This window comes from Eschrichtius robustus, chromosome 4 (genome assembly GCF_028021215.1).
Source record: "Eschrichtius robustus isolate mEscRob2 chromosome 4, mEscRob2.pri, whole genome shotgun sequence".
NCBI lineage: Eukaryota > Metazoa > Chordata > Mammalia > Artiodactyla > Eschrichtiidae > Eschrichtius > Eschrichtius robustus.
Genome location: NC_090827.1, coordinates 78,740,409 through 78,767,780, shown reverse-complemented (window position 1 = coordinate 78,767,780; position 27,372 = coordinate 78,740,409). Strand labels below are relative to the sequence as shown.

The 27,372-nt window shown below is 41.8% G+C and overlaps 1 protein-coding gene across 6 annotated transcripts in view; it reads right to left on the bottom strand.

The window, feature by feature from the left end:
* The window catches only part of LNX1 (ligand of numb-protein X 1), a 219,056-nt gene that overhangs the window by 47,176 nt on the left and 144,508 nt on the right, over positions 1-27,372 (bottom strand). The window lies entirely within an intron of this gene.

Below are 27,372 nucleotides of genomic sequence, written 5' to 3'. Positions count from 1 at the left end.
CTGGAATGCAAATTATGAGAGCTGTCATGGGGTCTACAAGATTAGGGCTTGAGGCTGGCAGTCTTCAACTATTTGGATGTGGTAGTTCCTTCTTGCTGGTGTTTATTTTGACCATGAAAGTCCTTAGTCACCCTCTCAGTCCCTTCTTTCGGGTTTAGTTCCCAAACCACTGACCATAAATACAAAGCTCTTCCCAGATTCCAAATTTAACTGTCCATGGAAACAGAAATGCCCTCACTACAAAGCCACAGGAGTTGGTTCAGCTTCACATTCTCTAGAGGCAGGCTTGCTGGTTTCCAGTCTCCACTTCTGGGCTGGTCTCAGAGTGGCCAGGACCAGGGGCTGGGGGCTCCCATGTGCTAAAAGTTTTCACGTCTTTTAACGTTGGGAAGGTAAAACAACATTCATGGTCTTTAAAAAACAGGTCTATATCCATTCCCCACGCATGTTAAACAGCAAGCCTAAAGGCCAGGACACCGAGGTTTGAGCCGATCTAGGTCCATATTTTGCTATGGATGCACTTCCATTGTCACTGGGCAAGTCGCCTCAGCTCTTAGGTCAGGTTTTGATCAGCAAATGGTGAGGATTTAACTCTCTCATTCACTGTGGTGAGGAAGTGCCACAGACAGCCAAACCAGCTCCCCAGTGGTTATGAAGGCAAAAATCAAATGGGCGAGTCCCTTTAAGAAGTGGTCATTTGCATATAATGGATGTTAATTTATAAATTATTTTTACCAACTCATTACAGAAAACCTTATATGGTTGAGCTATTTTAAATAATGCTTTGAGAGCCTATTTGGAGTGATGCTTATGAATGGAATCAAACAGCAGTCTGCAGTTGATATGCACATGATTTATATGGCCTACAGAACCAGATCTATGGTTTTTGTCTGGATGGGAATCCTTGCTCTGAAATTTACATAGCTGTGTGATCTGGGACAATTTTGTTAACCTGGTTAAACTTTCTAATCTGCACATACATCTTGGGTTGCTGTAAGGTCTGGTTGACATTAAGTCTTGTCAAGAGTTTAGTTCTATATATCTTGCCAGATATATAGAAAATTCTCAACAGATTGTAGCTACCTCCATAATTCAACCATTCTAAGATGCCTGTTTTGTCACATTTTAACTTCTCTGAGATTAGGATGTGTGGGTGATTGATGGGGTCCCACAGCTTCAGTTGCCAAGCTGCAGTCATGACACAAATGCCACTGTCCAAGGAAACATGGTCACAGGTGTCCATCTCGTCCCTTCCATTGAGTTGCCTCCACTCTTGGTACTATGCCATTGAGTTTAATTGCTCTTCAGTGTCTTAGAAAAGATTACATTATGATTAAGCATTGCAATGATAAGTTACTGTGTATATGGAAAGTCTCAAAAACGGAGCAGTGGCATGTAAATTTGATATTGGTGGTAAATATTTGTCGTTAGAAGGAGGGCAGCAATTTCTGATTTTCTTGCAAAGAGACAAGCAAATGCTTTATTTGCTTAGCAAGAAAGATACCCCCAAGGAGATGAAAAGTGATGTCACACTTTGTTACTGAGATCATCCAAAAGGACAGGCCTAGTTCGTGCCAAACAGTACAACTAGAGGGCAGGAGAGGTCACCATATTTGTCTGAATGGATTTCAAAGTCTGATCTGACCAACCCATGCATTGCAGGGATATCTTTAAAGGTGTTTTGGAATGATTTAACCAGTGGCAGTTTTAAAATTTTCTTGTTAGGGGACTTCCCTGGTGGTACAGTGGATGAGACTCCACGCTCCCAATGCAGGTGGCCCGGGCTTGATCCCTGGTCAGGGAACTAGATCCCGCATGCATGCAGCAACTAAGAGTTTGCATGTCGCAACTAAGGAGCCCTGGAGCCACAACTAAGGAGCCCGCGAGCCACAACTGAGACCCGGCGCAACCAAACAAATAAGTTAAAAAAAAAAAAAAAGAAATAAAAACTTTTCTTCTTGTTGGTACATAAAATATGATGCTTCTTATAATCAATGATGATGATTTGATGAAATGTGGTTTTAATATTAGTAGAAAAGGACTCTGATTATACAACCCTACATCCTTATCTTATAGAAGATGAAACAGGCCCCCGGTTTCTAATGCTAGTTTTTCCCTCACTGAAAGAGTACAAGCTCCCTGCTTGAATTGGTGAGGTTTTACTGTTCTGATTAGCTACTTTGGCTCTGAACTGTTCTGCTTAAAAATAGCAAAGTGGTTGATATGAGAAACTCAAAAATTGGAAGAAACATTGTGTGATGGAAAAAATAAAAGCCAGCGTGCATTTGAGCAGCTCCAAAGTCATAAACATACGAGTGGAACACTTCTCTGTAAGCCAGCAGTATCGGGTTAACAACGCATGGTTAGGAAGTTCCTAGGCTATTTCGTTGGACTGGAAACGGTATTTCTTTTCTTGGGGCAGCAGTGCCCTTGACCATGTGCCCTGCCAGAGCAGGAAATGAATTTTCCAGTTGGACAAATGGCTGGCAAAGGCACAAGCCAGGGCTTTCTGAGGGGACATAGCATATCCCAGTGGAAAAAAAGTAGCATCTTATTCTGCTGCCACATCTGTGAGAAGGGTTAAGGTATTTAAACATCTCTGAATCCCAAGACTATGCCATTAAGAAGCCATTTCTGTTTCAAATCCTTGGGGTTCCAAAGACACAGTTTAGTCCAGGAAAGGAAAACCTCATAAAATGACTCAGAAGCCTCCCCTCTGGCCTCGTATCCCAGACATCCTTACAGTATCTGGGGATGGTAGATTTAAACATTCAGACTCATAAACCTTGTATAAAAATGGTTCTGCTAAAGAGGCTCATACTTGTGCAATGTTGCTTGTTTCAGCTTCTTGGCTTAGCTTGAATCTGAGGCACAGGGTGATCTATGAAGGTAGCAGCTTGTACTTACTAATTATCTCTTTTGTGTTGACTAATTCTGGGGCCTCTTGATTTACAGGCACAAGTGAGGGGAGGAGGGGGAAAGAGCTGATTAGCCTTGGCCAGTACAGGAACATATGCTGAACCCTGGGCTGTGTTCAAAGCAAGCAGGATTTATTCTCCCTTTAGTTATCCCTGAGCACTAAGTACTCTCAGGTGGTGATGGGCGACGGCCATGAACTTGAAGGATGCACACAAGGAACATGGAAAACCATTTTTCAACCACTTTGGATATGCCAACTGTTCAAAGCAACTCTGACGACCAGTTTTGTTAATAACAGAGTTGAGATCCTGAGCTCCTATATCAAAGTGAGTAGAGGCAAATCTGTCTTAATATAAGAATGCTGACACTGGGTGGGTGTGCCATGGAATTTTTGCCTTTTTTGCAAGGGTAGGCAGAGGGGGGGAGGGGGGGAAGTAAGAAGAGAAAATGACCCTCCTTGCAAAAATTCCTGAGTCTATGAGTTCACTACTAATGGGGGTTGACCTGAAGCAGGATGGACCCCCGGCATACTTCACAGAGGCTCTAAGGGGCTCAGAGCTCAGCCAACTGGGTGGCACAAGCTAGTTTGCAGGGGAGGGCTCCTTTCGTTTCTTTTCTTTTTTTTTTTTTTTAAAGATATTTTGATGTGGACCTTTTTTTTTTTTTTTTTTTTTTAAGTCTATTGAATTTGTTACAATATTGCTTCTGTTTTATGTTTTGGTTCTTTGGCGCCAAGGCATGTGGGATCTTAGCTCCCGGACCAGGGATCGAACCCACACCCCCTGCATTGGAAGGCGAAGTCTTAACCACTGGACCACCATGGAAGTCCTGGGGAGGGCTCCTTTCTGATGACAGAAGAATAAAAGTGGTCCACGACAAATTGAGCCTCAATATACTCATCATAACAGTCTGGGAAACTACACAACCTCCCCTTGAGCCTTCTAACTTCCTTTGCATTCTTTCTTTCTCAGTTCACTTCTGAATTAGGTAAACATTGAGTCTGCTCTCATACTGAGATCATTAATTGCCCAGTCTGCTCTTACTTGAAACCAGGGCTTGCAAATTCATACGCTAATCAGGCCAGGTGGGGTACTGTGGCGAGCAGTGCTGTTCCATTTCAAGGGTGCAGCAACCTCTACAGACCTTCACTGAGTGTTGCCTCAAGACGACCAGCCCAAGAGCCATTAATCAAGAAATGAAAGTTATCCAGATTGGAAAGGAAAAGTGAAACTGTCACTCTTTGCAATGACATGATATTATATATAGAAACCTTCAAAGACCCCACCAGAAAAACTGTTAGAATAAATGAATTCAGTAAAGTTGCAGGATACAAAATCAATACACAAATATCTGTTGCATTTTGATACACTAACAAAGAACCGTCAGAAAGAGAAATTGAGAAAATAATCCTGTGTACAACTGCATGAAAAATACCTAGGGATAAATTTGACCAAGGAAGTGAAAGATCTGTACACTGAAAGCTATAAGACATTGATGAAAGAAACTGAAGATGACACAAATAAATGGGAAAATATTGTGTGCTCATGGACTGGAAAATATTGTTAAAATGTCCATACTACCCAAAGCAATCTGCAGATTCAATGCAAACCCTATCAAAATTCCAACAGCTTTTTTCATAGAAATAGAACAAACAATCCTAACATTTGTAGGGAACCACAAAAGACCCCAAATAGACAAAGCAATCTTAAGAAAGAAGAACAAAGCTGGATGTATCACACTCCTTGATTTAAATCTATATTACAAAACTATAGTAATCAAAATAGTATGGTATTGGCAAAAAGCCAGATGTAGATAGATGGAACAGAGTCCAGAAATACACCCACACATATATGGTTAATTAATTTATGACAAAGGAGTCAAGAATATACAATGGGGAAAGGACAGTCTCTTCAGTAAATGGTGTTGGGAAAATTGGACAGCCACATGCAAAAGAATGAAACTGGACTCCTATCTTACACCATACACAAAAGTTAACTCAAATAGATTAAAGACTTAAATGTATGACCTGAAACCATAAAATTCCTAAAAGAAAAACAGATGGTAAGCTCCTTGATATTGGTCTTAGAGATGATTTTTTGAATCTGACACCAAAAGCAAAAAAAGCAAAAATAAACAAATAAACTAAAAAGCTTCTGCACTGCAAAGGAAACCATCAACAAAACGAAAAGGCAACTACTGAATGGGAAAAAATATGTGCAAATCATATCTAATAAGAAGTTAATATCCAAAATATATAAAGAACCCACACAGCTCAATAGCAAAAAAATAATAGGATTAAAAAAAAGGGAATATTTGAATAGACATTTTTCCACAGAAGACACACAGATGGCCAATAGGTACACGAAAAGATGCTCAACATCACTGTCTAATCAGGGAAATGCAAATCAAAACCACAACGAGATATCACCTCACACCTGTTAGAATGGCTATTATCAAAGAGACAAGAGGTTACAGGTGTTGGTGAGGATGTGGAGAAAAGGTGAGGATATTCCTACTGCTGGTAGGAACATAAACTGGTGCAGCCACTATGGAAAATGATATGGAAGTTCCTCAAAAAATTAAAAATAGAACTGCCATATGATCCATCATTTCCACTTGGTATTTATCTGAAGAAATCGAAAATGCTTACTGGAAAAGATATATGCACCCCCATGTTCACTGCAGCATTACTTACAATAGTCAAGGCATGGAAACAACCTAAGTGTCCTCTGATGGCTAAATAATGAAAACGTGGTGTGTATATATATATATCTATATATATATATATATCTATATATATATCTATATATCTATATCTATATCTATATCTATATCTATATATCATTGAATATTATTCAGCCATGAAAAAGAATGAAACCTTGCCACTTGCAACAACATGGATGGACCTTAAAGGTCCTGCATCACCCGCTGCAGGAAGAGGTGATCACTGTCAGAGAGCTGCAGGCTCTCCTTCGTGTCCTCAGACAAGGCACCTGGGAGACGGGCCATTGGGACCCTCAAGGAACCACAGTGCTCTGGCTCAGAGAAAGTCTGTGTCAGGGTGCCGGTGACCCTGGGGGCTGAGGGTGGGCCTCAGTCATGTGTGCCTGGCTCCCAACTCCATCTCCAGGGCCTCCACCCTGGCCCTCCTGACACCATGCCTTTGCAACACACCCTAGCCCATCTCCCTGCTCCCAATCTTTCCCCTCCTCCCCACCATCCAATCCATCCTAACCACAAACATACCAACACAATTTCTTTTTGCTCAAAAACTTCCCATGGAAATATTTCCCAGTGCTTACCGGGTCAAGTCCCAACTTCCCAGGCTGACAGCCCAGGCCATCCCTGAGCCGTATTGATCATGGCCTCATCACAGGGTCTGGCAACACAGAAGGGGGCTGGGAAGAGCTAACATCTATTGGTCTACTGTGTACTGTGCATTATGCTTCACATACGTGGTCTTCTTAAACCCTCCCAGTGGTCCCAGCTGTCAAGTCAATTAAACCACCTCCACTTTGCAGATGAGGGTGCGGAAACTTGGATAAGGCTTTCTTCCCTTCTACCAATCAGAGTGGAGCTGGGATTTGAATCCAGGCTGTGAGGCCATGCTTTCTCCCCTCCCATGGCCTGGCCTCCAGCCCAGAGCACCCCCTGCACTCCAGACTCCTGCATCAAACTGCTCATGCCACATCTTCACTCCCATGTCCAATAGGCATCTCAAACCTCACACATCCAAACACCCCAACCTTCCCTGCCAAACCAGCTCTTCCCACCTCTTTCCCGTTTTACCTTACATCCTTCTTGTTGTTCAAAGCAAAAACCCCGGAGTCAGCCCCGATTCCTTTCTTTTTCTCGACACTCCAACGATAATCAAGCAAGATCGATCCAGAATCTAACTCCTTCTCATCACTTCCACCGCCACGGCCCTAGTCCAAGCCACCATCATCAAAGCCTGGGTTATTGCAATGGCCTCCTGAGAGGTCTTCCTGCTTCTACACTCTCTGCCCTGCCCCATCTATTCTCAACACAGCAGCGGTGTGATCCTTTTAAAATGGCTCTCCATGTTACTAAAACACAAGGTCCTCACAATGGCCCACAAGGCCCTGTATTCTCTGTCCCTGTTACTTGCCCCCTCATCTCCATCCCCCGCACATCTGGCCTCCTGCTGGTCCTCACACTTGCCCAGCACGCTCCTGCTTCAGGGGCCTTGCATTCTGCTGTCTCTCCACGGCCCCCTCCACCCCTCTCCGCAACACTTGCTCCAGATTCCTGTCTGGTCTGCTCCCTCATCTCCATCAGGTCCGTGATTAAAGTCTACCTTCCCTGAGTACCCTTTTTAAAACAGCAGCTTTTTCCCTGGCACGTCTTAACCCTACTTATTTTTCCTTGCTCCTCCTCCCTGCTCATTTTTTCTCTATAGAGTACAAACTCCAAATGGGGCGTGGGTGGGGGGAGTCTAGTTCCATAATTAAGCCAATAGAACCAAACTTTGAAAACTTTATCCCTTTAGGACCAAGAGGGCTTCATCATATTGGTGCTTGGGAAAGAGCAAGCTCATGGATTCCCATGTCCCTCCTGGCTGACGGTCAAGACACACCAGCCCTGCCTCAGCTGCCCAGTCAGCTCTGGGCACGTCTTGCTCCGCGGGGCTGGAGGGGGCTGGGGGGAAGGGACAAAGTCTTGCTCACCTGGTGTCTTTCAGAGGGTCCACATACCATATAGATTTCCTAAGGCAGGCACTCAGCAAACATTTATTGAATTGAGCTTAAGTCCCCTTTTGGGTGTTCTGTCTATTGAAATTACCAAACTGGGAATTGATGATTCACCCACACAGTCCTGCTAACACATAATTGTGGTTGGTTGTGATACCCATGCCAGGCTCCCTTTTTCCCTCAGCAAGCTCATGATTTCCCTGCACTCCAACTTGAGATGAGAAAAGTGAGAGGAAAGAGGGAAAAGTGAGACTTTTTAAAAATTCTTCTTTTTCACATACTTCCCTGATGACTTTAATAGGATTTTATTGGGTCTGGGTTGTAAAACTATTATGTATATAGGAGGAATAAATAGTTGCCATATACCTTCTTTTGATGGATTATGCTGCTACAACAGGATGGGTGATTTCAAAATACTTTTTTTTCATTCAATGAGCACATAAGGAGGACCTCCTGAGAAAGAGGGCACAGTGATGTGGAACAAGCTCAGGCTTTCAAGTTTAAAACATCTGGGTGTGAATCCTAGGTCTGCCACTACCAGCTGGCGACTTCGGACAAATTCCATGATTCCTCTGAGCCTCATTTCCCAGATGTAAAATGGGCACAATGGTTATTTACAGTGAGATTTAAAGATTCATGCCAAGTCCCTAACAGTACCTGGAATATAGTAACAACTCAATAAGCAGTAATCAACATAATTATTGTATATCAAGCATAATGTCAGACACTATGGATGCAAAGAAACATATTATACAGTGTATGCATGCGAGGAGACTGACATGAAAACAGAAAACTGCCATGCCACATTATCAGAGAGAGATGGAGGTATGAACCAAGTGTTGGGAGAGCTCAGAGAAAGGGGCCACTCACTCTGCTTGGGGTAACCAAGGAAGGCTTCCCAGAAGAGGTGACATCTGAGCTGAGTCTAGGAAAATGAGTGACATTGGTCTGACAGACTAGGTGTGAATGCCACATTTAAAGACCTGAAGGATGCAAGTGCACGGTAGATGCCAGGATTACTGAATTCGATGCAGACTTTATCCCAAGGGACATTGATGGAGAAAGTACAGAGCTGAAGTGAGACCAAAGAGGAGGACAGACGCTGGGGGTGGTGCTGGAGGCCGCCTGACTACCCGTCTGTTGCCGCTTCTGGGGTTCAGCAGGGCTAAAGCCATGCCCGTGGGCACAGGAGACAAGTGGGCATTGAGAAGTCGGATGCCAACACGGGAGAGAGTAGGGGAGAGCAGGAGGGACGAAGGGGACAACAGAAAGCTCAAAGTCACCTCCTCACGGAGGCTCCGTGACTGTCGTTTAACGCGGATCGTCTCTCCCTCCAGCGCCCACTTTCACTTCCCAGCACTTAACGTCTTTGGAAATGATCCTGTGTGTTTACTTACTTCTCTTTTAAATCACTGTCTCCCCCCAAAAGTAAAAGTCCGACGTGTCTTGCTCACCACTATATCCTCGACACTGCACACAGCGCTCACAGGCACGGGGTCAGCCATGTGTCAGAGCAGCCTGAGAGATTCTGGGAACAGCTGTGTTTCTTTCTTGCTCCCTTTATTAGATGCTTTCTGTTTATGCTTTTAATTGTGCTCGCCTAGATACGTTTTATTCCCTTTGATAGATTTTATTGAGGTATAATTGACCTGTAACATTATATTAGTTTGAGGTGTACAACATAATGATTCGATATTTTTATATATTGTAAAATAATCGCCACAGTTAAGTCTAGTTAACATTCACGGTTAAATTTTTTTCCCTTGTGAAGAAAACTTTTAAGATCTACTCTCTTAGCAACTTTCAAATATGCTGTGCAGATTATTAACTGTAGTCTCCATGCTGTATGATACATCCCCATGACTTACTGTATAACTGGAAGTTCGTACCTTTGGGCCCCCTTCACCCCTGCCTCTGGTAACCAATCTGTTCTCTGTATCTGTGATTTTTTTTTTTTTTTTTTTAAGATTCCACATATAAGAGAGATCATACAGTACTTGTCTTTCTCTGACTTATTTTACTTAGCATAATGCCCTACGCTATGTTTTTTCTAGCTCCTTTTATTAGATGCTTTCTGTTTATACTTTTAATCATGACGACACAGATATGTTTTCATTGTTGCAGGCTGTCTTGATTCTTTTTTTTGGAGGAAGACAGGCTATGTTTTTTAAATACGTGATAATATTTCACGACTTTTTAAATGCAAAACACTAGAAATCTTTATTATGTTTAAGATAAAAATAAACGCATCAGTCATCTTCTTCCAAAACAGATGCATTTGAGCTCTCCAAGCCCACACTCCAGCAGGACCCACCCTTGCTAATTAAGTCCTGATCACTTTACTTGGAAAAGACTCAACACTAACACAACTTCTAATAATACGACCGCCCTGGTTTCCAGGCAGCCAGGTCCTAAGTACCAGAACTCTTTGGGGAATTTTCTGAGTTCAGATTGGATAATTCTATTCTATATTTCACTCACTATACCTGCAGCTTCTTAACTAATCTCTCTTTAGTTTTAAGGATATTAAGTAAAGTAATTCTTCCTTGTTTGGATTACTTTTTCTCCTCTAGATTAAAATTCATGTACCCTGGGATCGAATTATACATGGCCACTCATGAAGTTACCAGAAGCCATACATTAAAAAAAAGTCATTAGCACTTTTGTGTACTCATGGGTGAAGCAAACATCGGTTAGGAAGTAAAAGGGTCATCAGCTGGGCAAGCCCACCATCCGGGAGTCAGCTTAGACCAAGAGTATGAACTTGAGTGAAAGGCCCTCACCCTGCAGAACTGAGGGACTTCTTACATCACCACCAACTGTGCTCTCCTTCCTCTCATTAGCCCCTTTCTTCTGCCTCCAAACCACGGGGAAAACATCCCCAGAAATTCCAACCGCCCCTGCCCCACTTGTTAATGAATCCCAGAAAGGGAAATTTAAAACCAACTGGAAAGCGACGTGGAAACACAGGCCAAGATTTGGGCAGCTGGAACCCCAGTCCTTTGGGCCTGGTGAGGTGGGGTGAGGGGCGGGGTGCTCTTATGGTGGAATCAGCTCCACAAACAAATGGTCCGATGACAACTAAGCCAGCACATGTGACTCAGTTTACCAAACATGCCGATGTGTTCCTGTGGGATTGATGACCCGGTGCTGTACAGGCATGAGAAACAGCTGGCCTGTCTCTGCACAGTGTCTATTTTTATTTTGGGGGAGGCAGGGAAAAGCGGATACTCTTTTACCTAATGTTAACAGCTCTCCTTTATTTTCTTCTGTTAGTTTGCAGAGGTAGGTCTGTCAGACAACCCGTGGCTTCATCTTTTTATCCTTCAAATCTCAACTCACATATTAATAACAACTTATAATTGCAGCCAGCACTTTCTGTATACTTACTATGGACCAGGCACTATTCTATGTGCTTTATGCATATTAATTCATTCAGTCCTCACATCATCCCAATGAGGAAGATCCCTATCGCCACTTTGCTAATAAGCAATTAAGGCACAGAGAGGTTAAGTAACTTTCCCAAGGTCACACAGCTGGTAAGTGGAGGGGCTGGGATTTGAAGCCAAAGCAGACAGGCTTTTGGTTGAGGCATGCACCTCGGGACTGTACTCTGGTGGCTGATGATCTGGAAGCGACTGCAATATAGCAGGCAGGGAAAAGGCAAGGAACATGAGAAGGTTCTTTATAACCACATACTCTTCACTACAGCTATCGTTCACTGCCAGCTACTGAGTGGCTGCTATGAGAAATACAAACAGCATGAGCTGGCAAGTGTGGCCTGTTCTAATCAAGTCGGCATCTTCAGGCCTGCAGCTGACAGGCATGAGCCGTGAGCTTTGAGCTACTTGTGCCTTTGCTTCTGCCCTGTCAACAGGGCCATTTGTCAGCAGAGCACACTTGGTGGGCCGGTGGTGGAGGGAGGCAGCTGCACGGTCCCCATGTGTCCTGGGGTCTGCTGTCTCCCTGCCGTTCTTCCTCTCCAAGCACAACCTAATTACCTGAGAAGAGGTACGGCTCCAAGCATCCTAAGAGGCAGCTGCTTAAAACGATCTCCACCCGGTGGGTGCCTAACATCTTGTGATTTACTTATTCCTCCTCTAGAGGGAGCTCTTTAGTCCAGGCATTCAGATACTCAAATACACAGCACTTGTGGTGGAAAACAATTTATCAGGGGAAAAGAGGCAGACGTATCCGTCCCATGCCAGCTAGGAGTGCATCACCTCCTGTCCTATTAATAACAAGTCATAATAGTAATCACCTGAGCTGTTACTTACTCCATGTTTGGTCTTTATCACCAGGCATAGTAGCGGGGCTTATGCTATCAAACACTGCTCCAGCTGGCTTATATTATCCCCATTTTACAGAGGGGGGAAAACGAGGCTCAGAGAGGTTAAGTAATTTATCCAAGATGACACAGCACTAAGGCAAAGGAGCTGAAAATTAAACATAGCTCTGTCCGGGATTTTGTTGCTGATTTAAACCGTGTGTAACTATCAAGTTATCTTGGTCCTTAACATGGGTCAGGCGGTTTTAAGCACTTTCCCCTCTGTTCATTCAATCCTTACAACCACCTAATGAGGTAGACGTAATTATCATGCCCACTTTGCAGATGTGGAAACGTAATACAAGGGTTCACTTGCCCAGGGTCACACAGCACCTAGGGTGATTGGCCGCCCCAGCTTGCCTTTGACTGGGTTCCTGAGATGTAGGACTTTCAGTTTTAAACCCAGGCCAGTCCCAGGCAAACCAGGATGAGCTGGCCACCTTATAAGGGGCAGAAACAGAGTTCAAAGTCAGAGTCATGACTCCAAGGCACATGCTCTTCTCCATGTACTCTGTGACATTTTTTCCCTTTTATTTGGCCCAAAGTTTTAATAGAAACAAATGAGTGAGGTGGGAGCTTTTGCGGTTTCAGGTGCCTCCCAGCGTGTGCTCAGATGACACCCTCTTAGCAGGGCCTCCAAAAGGCCACCCCCCAAACTGCTGCTTCAGCTCAGCCTCACAGCAGCCCTGGCAGGCCCCAAACACACACAATTCCAGGGCTTTCCAGCAACTAGAAGAATCGACTCCACTGTTTAATTAGGAAGACCCATGCTGATAGGCAGGAGTGCCTGATAACTACCAGTGCTCCTCCCTGGGGTGATGCCTAAGAATTCCAGAGCCCAAACCAGATGCGAAGTTGACAGTGGTTAATGAGGGATGGCCAAGGGGTCAGGCACAGTCCGCTTGCCAGGTCAGTTCCTCACAGAGACGTCACAATAGTTACCCACTCTGTGAGTCGCCAGCATCTTTGGGGTCACGGAGTTGTTTTCCTGGACGTTTTGGGGGAGGGAGAGCAGACAATTCCCATACCATAGATGGAGTTTTCCGTCAACTGTCCATGGATCAGAGAGAGAGAGAGAGAGAGAGAGAGAGAGAGGGAGAGAGTGAGGGGCAGGGCGGGGCGGGGGGAGGTTGTCTTCTTTTCGGCTAACATTTAGGTTCATGCAATTCTTGGTTCCATTCAGAATTATCATCTTTACTTTTAAAACACTTAGAAATGACCAAAGTCCAGCTTCTCGTTTTTGGGAAACTGGGCTATGGATCAGTTGTGCTTTCTATTTCAGGGCTGAGTAGGAAATGTTTTTCGGGGAATGGGAAAGGGTGGATTTCACGGTGGTGAGGGTTTCTAAATATCGGAACTGACCGCCCAGTGAGGTTTTCCGACCAACTCTGAAAGCAGCCTAGGTTTCCAGCCTCCTGGGATGAGTCTTCGAGGGCCTCAAATTTCTGTGAAGTCTGCACAACCCTGGGGGCTGTTCAAAGGTGACAGCTTGGCCTGGGGATGGGGAGGGGTGGGAGAAGGTAGCAGGGCATTCGAGTGGAAATCATTTCCAGATGACATTTTAAAGCGTTTCCTTCTTTCCTCAAAGCGCCCTCCATTCCAGCCCTTAGGATAACTACGAAACGCTCGTTTTTCCAAGCCCTTTTTGGGCTGAGTGTCCGGAACCCTCCTGGGTGCACTTTACACGACTCTCAGGTACTGAGAAAGTGGGTTCCTCCTCACTCTGTGTTTGAGAATATGTCATGAGAAGATATTTGGCTCTTTTGTGCCAAATCTTTTTGCATGAAACAAAACTCCTATTTTTCCAGCTAACTTCTATTTGCTAAATGAGCTGCTTCTCCCTTGCAGTATACTGAAAGGAAACAACCTGACTTCTGTGAAGCATACTTCATTTCCCCAAAATTGTGTTATGCAAATGGCGGAGGGAGCAGATGCAGGAAATCCTGACTCTCTTATTGACTTATTGGATAATAGAACACCTCTTTCTCCCTCTCTCTTGCCAGGCCTACTTTTCGGCTACGGCTCTGCCCGATTTCTTTGGTGTGGCACAGTCACTGCACTCGACAAGGCTTCTGCAGTGGAGCACATATGCAAACTGTCCCTCCTCATACGCAATGACCTCCACCACGGGCCTCTCACCTGGATCTGTCTGAACGGTGGCCACTCCGACTCATTTTATCCAATGATAAATCTAATCTCAAGTCTAATTTCTCCGTTGACGCTTCATAGTAATCTCTGTTCTCTGAACTCATTCCTTCCTTCCACAAATACCCGAGTGGCTTCCAAACGTAAGCCCCAAGGCTAGGTGCTCCTAAGACTCTGTCCTCTAGTAGTTAGTGATCTAGCACAGAAACAAGACAGGCAGGTGAACACACATGGTCTGAACCACACCTGCTTAACCCCAGGACTCAGTGTTTCATTACATGTTGACGGACACTGGTTACATCTCTTTGACTAGATTGCAAACCCCCTGAGACCATGTCTCCTGTATCCTCCACCATGCATACACAGTTGAAGGCATGATAGATATTCATGAAATACTTCTTAGTTTTATTAGAATCAAATAGAAATAGTCCCTTTTTTAAATTTCAAAAGCAATAGAGGTTCAGAGAAGAAATTTTTGAAAATATAGAAAAGAAAAAACCCATAATTCTACCCCCAAAGAAAATTCTTGCTAGTCTGTTAGTATTTATTCTTCCAATCTCTTTTTAATACATAGACACACATATACATGTTTATGCTTGTGTTTCTTCCATAACTGGACCAAGTGAAATGCACATTCTTAAGGCATTTGATATTAGTAAATAAATCTATTATCAGTGTATGGACACGCTTGTTCCCCTATCCAGCGGTTCTTAACCTTATGAACAGAATCACCTGGGAAGACTTTTTAAAAATCCAGCCTATCAGGTACTTTAGACGAATTAAATGAGAATCTCTGCGTGGGTCTACCATACGTCAGTGTTTTGTAAAGCTCCCCAGCTGATGTCAATGTGTAGCCTACATTTCTCACTGTTGATGTCTGAGTGACCAGGTGTCCCGGCTTCTAGGGTACTACTGAGTTATTTCCCTCACTCCTCCCAGAAGGCTGTGCTGGGAACCATCTGAGGAGATAATGTCTGGGGTAGTGGGAAGTGGGTGTGCAGCTCCCTCAGGAAAAGAGGTGGGGGGGGGGGAATAGGGCTTCTTTCCCTGCTATGGCATCATCTGGACTTGCAAAAGGGAAGGATTATGTCTCACTGCCATTTACTCCACTGGAGAGCATCCACTTAACCCTGACCTTCCACAGTGCACGGGCTGGGCTGGGGGCATGGGAGTGGGTAGAGGGTGGTGGTTACAACGTGCTGCACAAACCAGTGTTTCATCTAAAATGCAACTAGTTGAATTCTTACAGTTTTCTTTGCATGATATAGTTAAGATATAATCAGGCAAACAACCCATCAAGAGATGGCCAGCATGATCACAGCATATTCCCAAAACTTACATATAGCTCAAAGGGTAAATCGAAAGTCCACCTCAATAAACACAGTGGTGGATTTTTATGGCTTAAAATAAGCCACGTTAAAGTTTTCCCTATCAGGTTAAAAGGTTAAAACCTTTTAATAGAACATATTGGGTTCTCTTTCAGCTCTAACTTCTATAAGCCTAAAATAATAAATCCTTATTGGGAGCTATGCTGAGTGCTTGATATATGGTAGGCTCTCTGAACACTTGTTAAGTGATGATGCAGGAATATTTTAATAATTAGATTCCTGATTCCAACAACCTATGTAAAAATGTCACTCTATTTCTGGTTTGATAGTCTCATTTAAAATTGAAATAACTTTAACAATACTCCTAAATTTTCCATCATCCCATTTATTTCCACACACACTTTTAAAAATCTTCCCAGGTGATTCTACAGTTCACCCAAGGTTAACAGCCACTGGATAGGGGAAGAGGCATGTTGATACACTGATAGTAGGGTTCTTTCTACACCCCCTCTCCCACTCTCCTCACTTTCTCTCTCTCTCTCTCTCTCACACACACACACACACACACACACACACACACACACACACAGCTTATAAGATCCTTGAAGTGGGTAAATGTCTTAAGGTACAATTTACCAACCATGTGTTCTTAATGATTTCCAATAAGCAGAGTTTAGGGTTTGCATCCTGTTAAACATTCTGTCTGTACCATGACCCTTCAACACTTCAGTATTTGGTTTCGACCATTATTACCCTGACTGAATCCTAAACGTGGCAATAGCCCTGACTTTCTATCACTTGCGAGCTCAGAAGTTGCCTTTTTGGTTTCAATCCATTTGATTCGTTTTCCTTTTATTTCTCTAGGAATTCAACAATCCCTAGGGAAGAGATAGCAAAGAAAGAGAAAAGAAAAAGAACATAAGGGAAACCTAAATTTTGGCCGCTTGCCAACCATCTAATTTATCACTCAACCTGTTCACGACTAAAATCTATCATCGGAGAACTGCACTGAAATCAATGGGGGTCAAACAGTTAAATCTGTCCAATTATTCCACAGGGAGTAAACAGAGTTCCCAGATTTATTAGGACAACGTGGACTTCCAAGTTGTTCAATCCAGCTTTTACCCATCTGCCAACACTGGGAGCTGGAAATAGGGAAGTAAAGTCACAGAGTATTATATAAAACTACAGGGACTCATGTCTTTATAGGATGGAATTTGGTGCCAACATCCTTTGGATCTGAACTAGATATTTTAAACTTTTATTAAGATGTTAGGCATTTCATCTGTTATGAGTTGTTTATTATCATATAAAAATTGCACAGACCTCCAAGTAGATTAAGTAACAGGACCCTCCAGAAATCTTCCAAGGAAAGATCAACCTAGGCATGGGTTTATGTTCCTAACTAAGGATAAGTAAATGATTGTTATAGACAAAGAATATTATATTTTGATCACTGAAAATGAGTATCTCGAATAAAAAGCCAGGAAGATGGCAGAAAAGTAAGATGCAGAGATCACCTTCCTCCCCACAGATACATCAGAAATACATCTACATGTGGAACAACTCCTACAGAACACCTACTGAATGCTGGCAGAAGACCTCAAACCTCCCAAAAGGCAAGAAACTCCCCACATACCTGGGTAGGGCAAAAGAAAAAAGAAAAAACAGACAAAAGAATAGGGATGGGACCTGCACCAGTGGGAGGGAGCTGTGAAGGAGGAAAGGTTTCCACACGCTAGGAAGCCCTTCGCGGGCGGAGACTGCGAGTGGCAGAGGGGGAAGCTTCGGAGCCACGGAGGAGAGTGCAGCCACAGGGGTGCGGAGGGCAAAGCGGAGAGACTCCCGCACAGAGGATCGGCGCCGACCAGCACTCACCAGCCCGAGAGGCTCGTCTGCTCACCCGCCGGGGCGGGCGGGGACTGGGAGCTGAGGCCCGGGCTTCGGTAAGATCCCAGGGAGAGGACTGGGGTTGGCTGCGTGAACACAGCCTGAAGGCGCTAGTGCGCCACGGCGAGCCGGGAGGGAGTCTGGGAAAAGGTCTGGAGCTGCCGAACAGGCAAGAGACTTTTTCTTGCCTCTTTGTTTCGCGGTGCGGGAGGAGAGGGGATTCAGAGCGCCGCCTAAACGAGCTCCAGAGACGGGTGCGAGCCGCGGCTAGCAGCGCGGACCCCAGAATCGGGCATGAGACGCTAAGGCTGCTGCTGCCGCCACCAAGAAGCCTGTGTGCGAACACAGGTCACTGTCCACACTGCCCCTCCTGGGAGCCTGTGCAGCCCGCCACCGCCAGGCTCCCGTGATCCGGGGACAAGTTCCCCGGGAGAACACACGGCGCACCTCAGGCTGCTGCAACGTCACGCTGGCCTCTGCCAACGCAGGCTCGCCCCGCCTCCTCTGTACCCCTCCCTCCCCCCGGCCTGAGTGAGCCAGAGCCCCCGAAGCAGCTGCTCCTTTAACCCCGGTCTGTCTGGGCGGGGAACAGACGCCCTCAGGCGACCTACATGCAGAGGCGGGTCCAAATCCAAAGCTGAACCCTGGGAGCTGTACGAACAAAGAAGAGGAAGGGAAATCTCTCCCAGCAGCCTCAGGAGCAGTGGATTAAAGCTCCATAATCAACTTGATGTACCCTGCATCTGTGGACTACCTGAATAGACAACGAATCATCCCAAATTGAGGAGGTGGACTTTGGGAGCAAGATATATTATTCTTTCCCCTTTTCCTCTTTTTGTGAGTGTGTATGTGTATGCTTCTGTGTGAGATTTTGTCTGTATAGCTTTGCTTTCACCATTTGTCCTAGGGTTCTGTCCGTCCGTTTTTTTTTTCTTTTTTTTTTTTACTTAAAAAGTTTTTTTCTTATTAAAATAAAAAATAATTATTAACTTTATTTTATTTTATCTTACTTTATTTTATTTTATTTTATCCTCTTTCTTTCTTTTTTCTATTTTTTCTCCCTTTTATTCTGAGCCGTGTGGACGAAAGGCTCTTGGTGCTCCAGCCAGGCATCAGGGCTGTGCCACTGAGGTGGGACAGCCAACTTCAGGACACTGGTCCACAAGAGACCTCCCAGCTCCAAGTAATACCAAATGACAAAAATCTCCCAGAGATCTCCATCTCAACACCAAGACCCAGCTTCACTCAACGACCAGCAAGCTATAGTGCTGGACACCCTATGCCAAACAACTAGCAAGACAGGAACACAGCCCCATCCATTAGCAGAGAAGCTGCCTAAAATCATAATAAGGCCACAGACACCCAAAACACACAACCAGACGTGGATCTGCCCACCAGAAAGACAAGATCCAGCCTCATCCACCAGAACACAGGCACTAATCCCCTCCACCAGGAAGCCTACACAACCCACTGAACCAACCTTAGCCACTGGGGACAGACACCAAAAACAATGGGAACTACGAACCTGCAGCCTGAGAAAAGGAGACCCCAAACACAATAAGATAAGCAAAATGAGAAAACAGAAATACACACAGCAGATGAAGGAGCAAGGTAAAAACCCACCAGACCTAACAAATGAAGAGGAAATAGGCAGTCTACCTGAAAAAGAATTCAGAATAATGATAGTAAAGATGATCCAAAATCTTGGAAATAGAATAGAGGAAATGCAAAAAACATTTAACAAGGACCTAGAAGAAATAAAGAGGAAACAAGCAATGATGAACAACACCATAAATGAAATTTAAAATACTCTAGAAGGGATCAATAGCAGAATAACTGAGGCAGAAGAACGGATAAGTGACCTGGAAAATAAAAGAGTGGAAATAACTACTGCAGAGCAGAATAAAGAAAAAAGAATGAAAAGAACTGAGGACAGTCTCAGAGACCTCTGGGACAACATTAAACACACCAACATTCGAATTACAGGGGTCCCAAGAAGAAGAGAAAAAGAAAGGGACTGAGAAAATATTTGAAGAGATTATAGTTGAAAACTTCCCCTAATATGGGAAAGGAAATAGTTAATCAAGTCCAGGAAGCACAGAGAGTCCCATACAGGATAAATCCAAGGAGAAACATGCCAAGACACATACTAATCAAACTATCAAAAATTAAATACAAAGAAAAAATATTAGCTCTTTCGTGGGGCTAATGGCGGACTCTGGGAGGGCTCACGCCAAGGAGTACTTCCCAGAAGTTCTGCTGCCAGTGTCTTTGTCCTCACAGTGAGACAGAGCCAGCCCCCACCTCTTCAGGAGACCCTCCAACACTAGCAGGTCTACTAAAGAAAAAGCTTGAGCAGAAGCAAGAAAAACTAATCCTGCAGCCTGTGGAACAAAAACCACATTCACAGAAAGATAGACAAGATGAAAAGGCAGAGGGCTATATACCAGATGAAGGAACAAGATCAAACCCCAGAAAAACAACTAAATTAAGTGGAGATAGGCAATCTTCCAGAAAAAGAACTCAGAATAATGATAGTGAAGATGATCCAGGACCTTGGAATAAGAAAGGAGGCAAAGATCGAGAAGATGCAAGAAATGTTTAACAAACACCTAGAAGAATTAAAGAACAAACAAATAGAGATGAACAACACAATAACTGAAATGAAAACTACACTAGAAGGAATCAATAGCAGAATAACTGAGGCAGAAGAACGGATAAGTGACCTGGAAGACAGAATGGTGGAATTCACTGCTGTGGAACAGACTAAAGAAAAAAAGAATGAAAAGAAATGAAGACAGCCTAAGAAACCTCTGGGACAACATTAAACACAACAACATTCGCATTATAGGGGTCCCAGAATGAGAAGAGACAGAGAAAGGACCCGAGAAAATATTTGAAGAGATTATAATCGAAAACTTCCCTAACATGGGAAAGGAAATAGCCACCCAAGTCCAGAAAGCAGAGAGTCCCATACAGGATAAACCCAAGGAGAAACACGCCAAGACACATAGTAATCAAATTGGCAAAAATTAAAGAGAAAGAAAAATTATTGAAAGCAGCAAGGGAAAAACGACAAATAACATACAAGGGAACTCCCATAAGGTTAACAGCTGATTTCTCAGCAGAAACTCTACAAGCCAGAAGGGAGTGGCATGATATACTTAAAGTGATGAAAGGGAAGAACCTACAACCAAGATTAGTCTACCCGGCAAGGATCTCATTCAGATTCAATGGAGAAATCAAAAGCTTTACAGACAAGCAAAAGCTAAGAGAATTCAGCACCACCAAACCAGCTCTACAACAAATGCTAAAGGAACTTCTCTAAGTGGGAAACACAAGAGAAGAAAAGGACCTACAAAAACAAACCCAAAACAATTAAGAAAATGGCCATAGGAACATACATATCGATAATTACCTTAAACGTGAATGGATTAAATGCTCCAACCAAAAGACACAGGCTTGCTGAATGGATACAAAGACAAGACCCATATATATGCTGTCTACAAGGGACCCACTTCAGACCTAGGGACACATACAGGCTGAAAGTGAGGGGATGGAAAAAGATATTCCATGCAAATGGAAATCAAAAGAAAGCTGGAGTAGCAATACTCATATCAGATAAAATGAACTTTAAAATAAAGAATGTTACAAGAGACAAAGAAAGACACTACATAATGATCAAGGGATCAATCCAAGAAGAAGATATAACAATTATAAATATATATGCACCCAACATAGGAACACCTCAATACATAAGGCAACTGCGAACAGCTATAAAAGAGGAAATCGACAGCAACAAAATAATAGTGGGGGAATTTAACACCTCACTTACACCAATGGACAGATCATCGAAAATGAAAATAAATAAGGAAACAGAAGCTTTAAATGACACAATAGACCAGATAGATTTCATTGATATTTATAGGACATTCCATCCAAAAACAGCAGATTACACTTTCTTCTCAAGTGCGCACAGAACATTCTCCAGGATAGATCACATCTTCGGTCACAAATGAAGCCTCAGTAAATTTAAGAAAATTGAAATCATATCAAGCAACTTTTCTGACCACAATGCTATGAGATTAGAAATGAATTACAAGGGAAAAAACGTAAAAAACACAAACACGTGGAGGCTAAACACTACGTTACTAAATAACCAAGAGATCACTGAAGAACTCAAAGAGGAAATCAAAAAATACCTAGAGACAAATGACAATGATAACACAATGATCCAAAACCTATGGGATGCAGCAAAAGCAGTTCTAAGAGGGAAGTTTATAGCTATACAAGCTTACCTCAAGAAACAAGAAAAATCTCAAGTAAACAATCTAACCTTACACCTAAAGGAACTAGAGAAAGAAGAACAAACAAAACCCAAAGTTAGCAGAAGAAAAGAAATCATAAAGATCAGAGCAGAAATAAATGAAATAGAAACAAAGAAAACAATAGCAAAGATCAATAAAACTAAAAGCTGGTTCTTTGAGAAGATAAACAAAATTGATAAGCCATTAGCCAGATTCATCAAGAAAAAGAGGGAGAGGACTCAAATCAATGAAATTAGAAATGAAAAAGGAGAAGTTACAACAGACACCGCAGAAATACAAAACATCCTAAGAGACTACTACAAGCAACTCTATGCCAATAAAATGGAAAACGTGGAAGAAATGGACCAATTCTTAGAAAGGTATAACCTTCCAAGACTGAACCAGGAAGAAATAGAAAATATGAACAGACCAATCACAAGCACTGAAATTGAAACTGTGATTAAAAATCTTCCAACAAACAAAAGTCCAGGACCAGATGGTTTCACAGGTGAATTCTATCAAACATTTAGAGAAGAGCTAACACCCATCCTTCTCAAACTCTTCCAAAAAATTGCAGAGGAAGGAACACTCCCAAACTCATTCTATGAGGCCACCATCACCCTGATACCAAAACCAGACAAAGATACTACAGAAAAAAGAAAATTACAGACCAATATCACTGATGAATATAGATGCAGAAATCCTCAACAAAATACTAGCAAACAGAATCCAACAACACATTAAAAGGATCATACACCATGATCAAGTGGGATTTATCCCAGGGATGCAAGGATTCTTCAATATATGCAAATCAATCAATGTGATACACCATATTAACAAATTGAAGAATAAAAACCATATGATCATCTCAATAGATGCAGAAAAAGCTTTTGACAAAATTCAACACCCATTTATGATAAAAACTCTCCAGAAAGTGGGCATAGAGGGAACCTACCTCAACATAATAAAGGCGATAAACGACAAACCCACAGCAAACATCATTCTCAATGGTGAAAAACTGGAAGCATTTCCTCTAAGATCAGGAAAAAGACAAGGATGTCCACTCTCACCACTATTATTCAAGATAGTTTTGGAAGTCCTAGCCATGGCAATCAGAGAAGAAAAAGAAATAAAAGGAATACAAATTGGAAAAGAAGAAGTAAAACTGTCACTGTTTGCAGATGACATGATACTATACACAGAGACTCCTAAAAATGCCACCAGAAAACTACTAGAGCTAATCAATGAATTTGGTAAAGTTGCAGGATACAAAATTAATGCACAGAAATCTCTTGCATTCCTATACACTAATGATGAAAAATCTGAAAGAGAAATTATGGAAACACTCCCATTTACCATTGCAACAAAAAGAATAAAATACCTAGGAATAAAGCTACCTAGGGAGACAAAAGACCAGTATGCAGAAAACTATAAGACACTGATGAAAGAAATTAAAGATGATACCAACAGATGGAAAGATATACCATGTTCTTGGATAGGAAGAATCAATATTGTGAAAATGACTATACTACCCAAAGCAATCTACAGATTCAATGCAATCCCTATCAAATTACCAATGGCATTTTTTACGGAACTAGAACAAAAAATCTTAAAATTTGTATAGAGACACAAAAGACCCCGAATAGCCAAAGCAGTCTTGAGGGAAAAAAGCGGAGCTGGAGGAATCAGACTCCCTGACTTCAGACTATACTACAAAGCTACAGTAATCAAGACAATATGGTACTGGCACAAAAACAGAAACATAGATCAATGGAACAAGATAGAAGCCCAGAGATAAACCCAATCACCTATGGTCAACTAATCTATGACAAAGGAGGCAAGGATATACAATGGAGAAAAAACAGTGGCTTCAATAAGTGGTGCTGGGAAAACTGGACAGCTACATGTAAAAGAATGAAATTAGAACACTCCCTAACACCATACACAAAAATAAACTCAAAATGGATTAGAGACCTAAATGTAAGACCAGACACTAAGAAAACTCTTAGAGGAAAACATAGGAAGGACATTCTTTGAAATCAATCACAGCAAGATCTTTTTTGATCCACCTCCTAGAGTAATGGAAATAAAAACAAAAATAAACAAATGGGACCTAATGAAACTTCAAAGCTTTTGCACAGCAAAGGAAACCATAAACAAGACGAAAAGACAACCCTCAGAATGGGAGAAAATATTTGCAAACGAATCAACGGACAAAGGATTAATCTCCAAAATATATAAACAGCTCATTCAGCTCAATATTAAAGAAACAAACTACCCAATCCAAAAACGGGCAGAAGACCTAAATAGACATTTCTCCGAAGAAGACATACAGATGGCCAAGAAGCACATGAAAAGATGCTCAACATCACTAATTATTAGAGAAATGTAAATCAAAACTACAACGAGGTATCACCTCACACCAGTTAGAATGGGCATCATCAGAAAATCTACAAGCAACAAATGCTGGAGAGGGTGTGGAGAAAAGGGAACCCTCTTGCACTGTTTGTGGGAATGTAAATTGATACAGCCACTATGGAGAACAGTATGGAGGTTCCATAAAAAACTAAAAATAGATTTACCATATGATCCAGCAATCCCACTACTGGGCATATACCCAGAGAAAACCATAATTCAAAAAGACACATGCACCCCAATGGTCACTGCAGCACTATTTACAATAGCCAGGTCATGGAAGCAACCTAAATGCCGATCGACAGATGAATGGTTAAAGAATTTGTGGTACATATATACAATGGAATATTACTCAGCCATAAAAAGGAATGAAATTGAGTCATTTGCTGAGACGTGGATAGATCTAGAGACTGTCATACAGAGTGAAGTAAGTCAAAGAGAAAAACAAATATTGTATATTAATGCATGTATGTGGAACCTAGAAAAATGATACAGATGAGCTGGTTTGCAGGGCAGAAGTTGAGACACAGATGTAGAGAACAAACTTATGGACACCAAGGGGGGAAAACTGCAGTGGGGTGGGGATGGTGGTGTGCTGAATTGGGCGATTGGGATTGACATGTATACACTGATGTGTATAAAATTGATGACTAATAAGAACCTGCAGTATAAAAACAAACAAACAAAACAACTAATACTAAACTTTCATTGGGATATTTGTATGGAAATATGTTAATATAAATGTTTCAGACATTACATGAAATTTTTAAAAATCTTATATGTTCTGGTATAATGTTATAAGTCATAATTCTAGTTATTACTTTAAAATGTATATCTCAGAAATAACTAAATTTCCTTGTCAATTGCATTATTATGAACTTTCATCAAATCTTTAACCGTGGTCATTTTTAAGTCTTTTGTCATTTACAGACAGTTCTGGGTGTACTGTGATGCTTTCGCAAATATGTTACTATAAAAGGGTTTCATCTTCAAGGAATTCATGGAAAAGACTCTGACAAGTACAGTTTCTGGTAACTGATTGTACTGCTGAACTGAATGATAAGCATTTTCAGAACTTTAATGAAAAACTGATGAACTCATAAAAGTGCTAACAAAAGATCAAGATAAAAAAAAATTAATTACATGGGACTGAGTGAAGTGATGAGGATGATTATAATTTTTGTGACTTTGTTTGAATTAAAAAAAAAAATCCCACAAGGACTCAGAAGTAAAGAATATACAAATCAATTTTCACTGCAAAGTAAAGGAGCTGTTACAGTGGAGGATTACTGGACTGAATGTCAATATTATGACATAGCATGAGTGTGTTTTGTCTTTGGTAATAGCAATCATTGTTGCTTTTGTTGTGGTCATCCATCTACAATGCTTGGTGTCAGTCTATTTATCTCTTGTAAAACTAAAATACAGTGTGTGTGTGTGTGTGTGTGTGAAAAAAAAAAAAGAAAAAATATTAAAAGCAGCAAGGGAAAAAAAACAAATAACACACAAGGGAATCCCCATAACGTTAAGAGCTGATCTTTCAGCAGAAACTCTGCAAGCCAGAAGGGAGAGGCAGGACATATTTAAAGTGATGAAGGAGAAAAACCTACAACCAAGATTACTCTACCCAGCAAGGATCTCATTCAGATGTGATGGAGAAATTAAAACCTTTACAGACAAGCAAAAGCTGAGAGAGTTCAGCACCACCAAACCAGCTTTACAACAAATGCTAAAGGAACTTCTCTAGGCAGGAAACACAAGAGAAGGAAAAGACCTACAAAAACAAACCCAAAACAATTAAGAAAATGGGAATAGGAACATACATATTGATAATTACCTTAAATGTAAATGGATTAAATGCTCCCACCAAAAGACACAGACTGGCTGAATGGATACAAAAACAAGACACATATATATGCTCTCTACAGAGACCCACTTCAGACCTAGGGACACATACAGATTGAAAGTGAGGGGATGGAAAAAGATATTCCATGCAAATGGAAATCAAAAGAAAGCTGGAGTAGCATTTCTCATATCAGATAAAATAGACTTTAAAATAAAGACTATTAGAAGAGACAAAGAAGGACACTACATAATGATCAAGGGATCGATCCAAGAAGAAGATATAACAATTGTAAATATTTATGCACCCAACATAGGAGCACCTCAATACATAAGGCAAATACTAACAGCCATAAAAGGGGAAATCAACAGTAACACAATCATAGTAGGGGACTTTAACACCCCACTTTCACCAATGGACAGATCATCCAAAATGAAAATAAATAAGGAAACACAAGCTTTAAATGATACATTAAACAAGATGGACTTAATTGATATTTATAGGACATTCCATCCAAAAACAACAGAATACACATTTTTCTCAAGTGCTCATGGAACATTCTCCAGGATAGAGAGCATATCTTGGGTCACAAATCAAGCCTTGGTAAATTTAAGAAAATTGAAATTCTATCAACTATCCTTTCTGACCACAACGCTATGAGACTAGATATCAATTACAGGAAAAGATCTGTAAAAAATACAAACACATGGAGGCTAAAAAATACACTACTTAATAACCAAGAGATCACTGAAGAAATCAAAGAGGAAATCAAAAATACCTAGAAACAAATGACAATGAAAACACGATGACCCAAAACCTATGGGATGCAGCAAGAGCAGTTCTAAGAGGGAAGTTTATAGCAATACAATCCTACCTTAAGAAACAGGAAACATCTCAAATAAACAACCTAACCTTGCACTGAAAGCAATTAGAGAAAGAAGAACAAAAAACCCCCAAAGTTAGCAGAAGGAAGGAAATCATAAAGATCAGATCAGAAATAAATGAAAGAGAAATGAAGGAAACAATAGCAAAGATCAATAAAACTAAAAGCTGGTTCTTTAAGATAAACAAAACTGATAAACCATTAGCCAGACTCATCAAGAAAAAAAGGGAGAAGACTCAAATCAATAGAATTAGAAATGAAAAAGGAGAAGTAACAACTGAAACTGCAGAAATACAAAGGATCATGAGAGATTACTACAAGCAACTCTATGCCAATAAACTGGACAACCTGGAAGAAATGGACAAATTCTTAGAAATGCACAACCTGCCGAGACTGAACCAGGAAGAAATAGAAAATATGAACAAACCAATCACAAGCACTGAAATTGAAACTGTAATTAAAAATCTTCCAACAAACAAAAGCCCAGGACCAGATGGCTTCACAGGCGAATTCTATCAAACATTTAGAGAAGAGCTAACACCCATCCTTCTCAAACTCTTCCAAAATATAGCAGAGGGAGGAACACTCCCAAACTCATTCTAC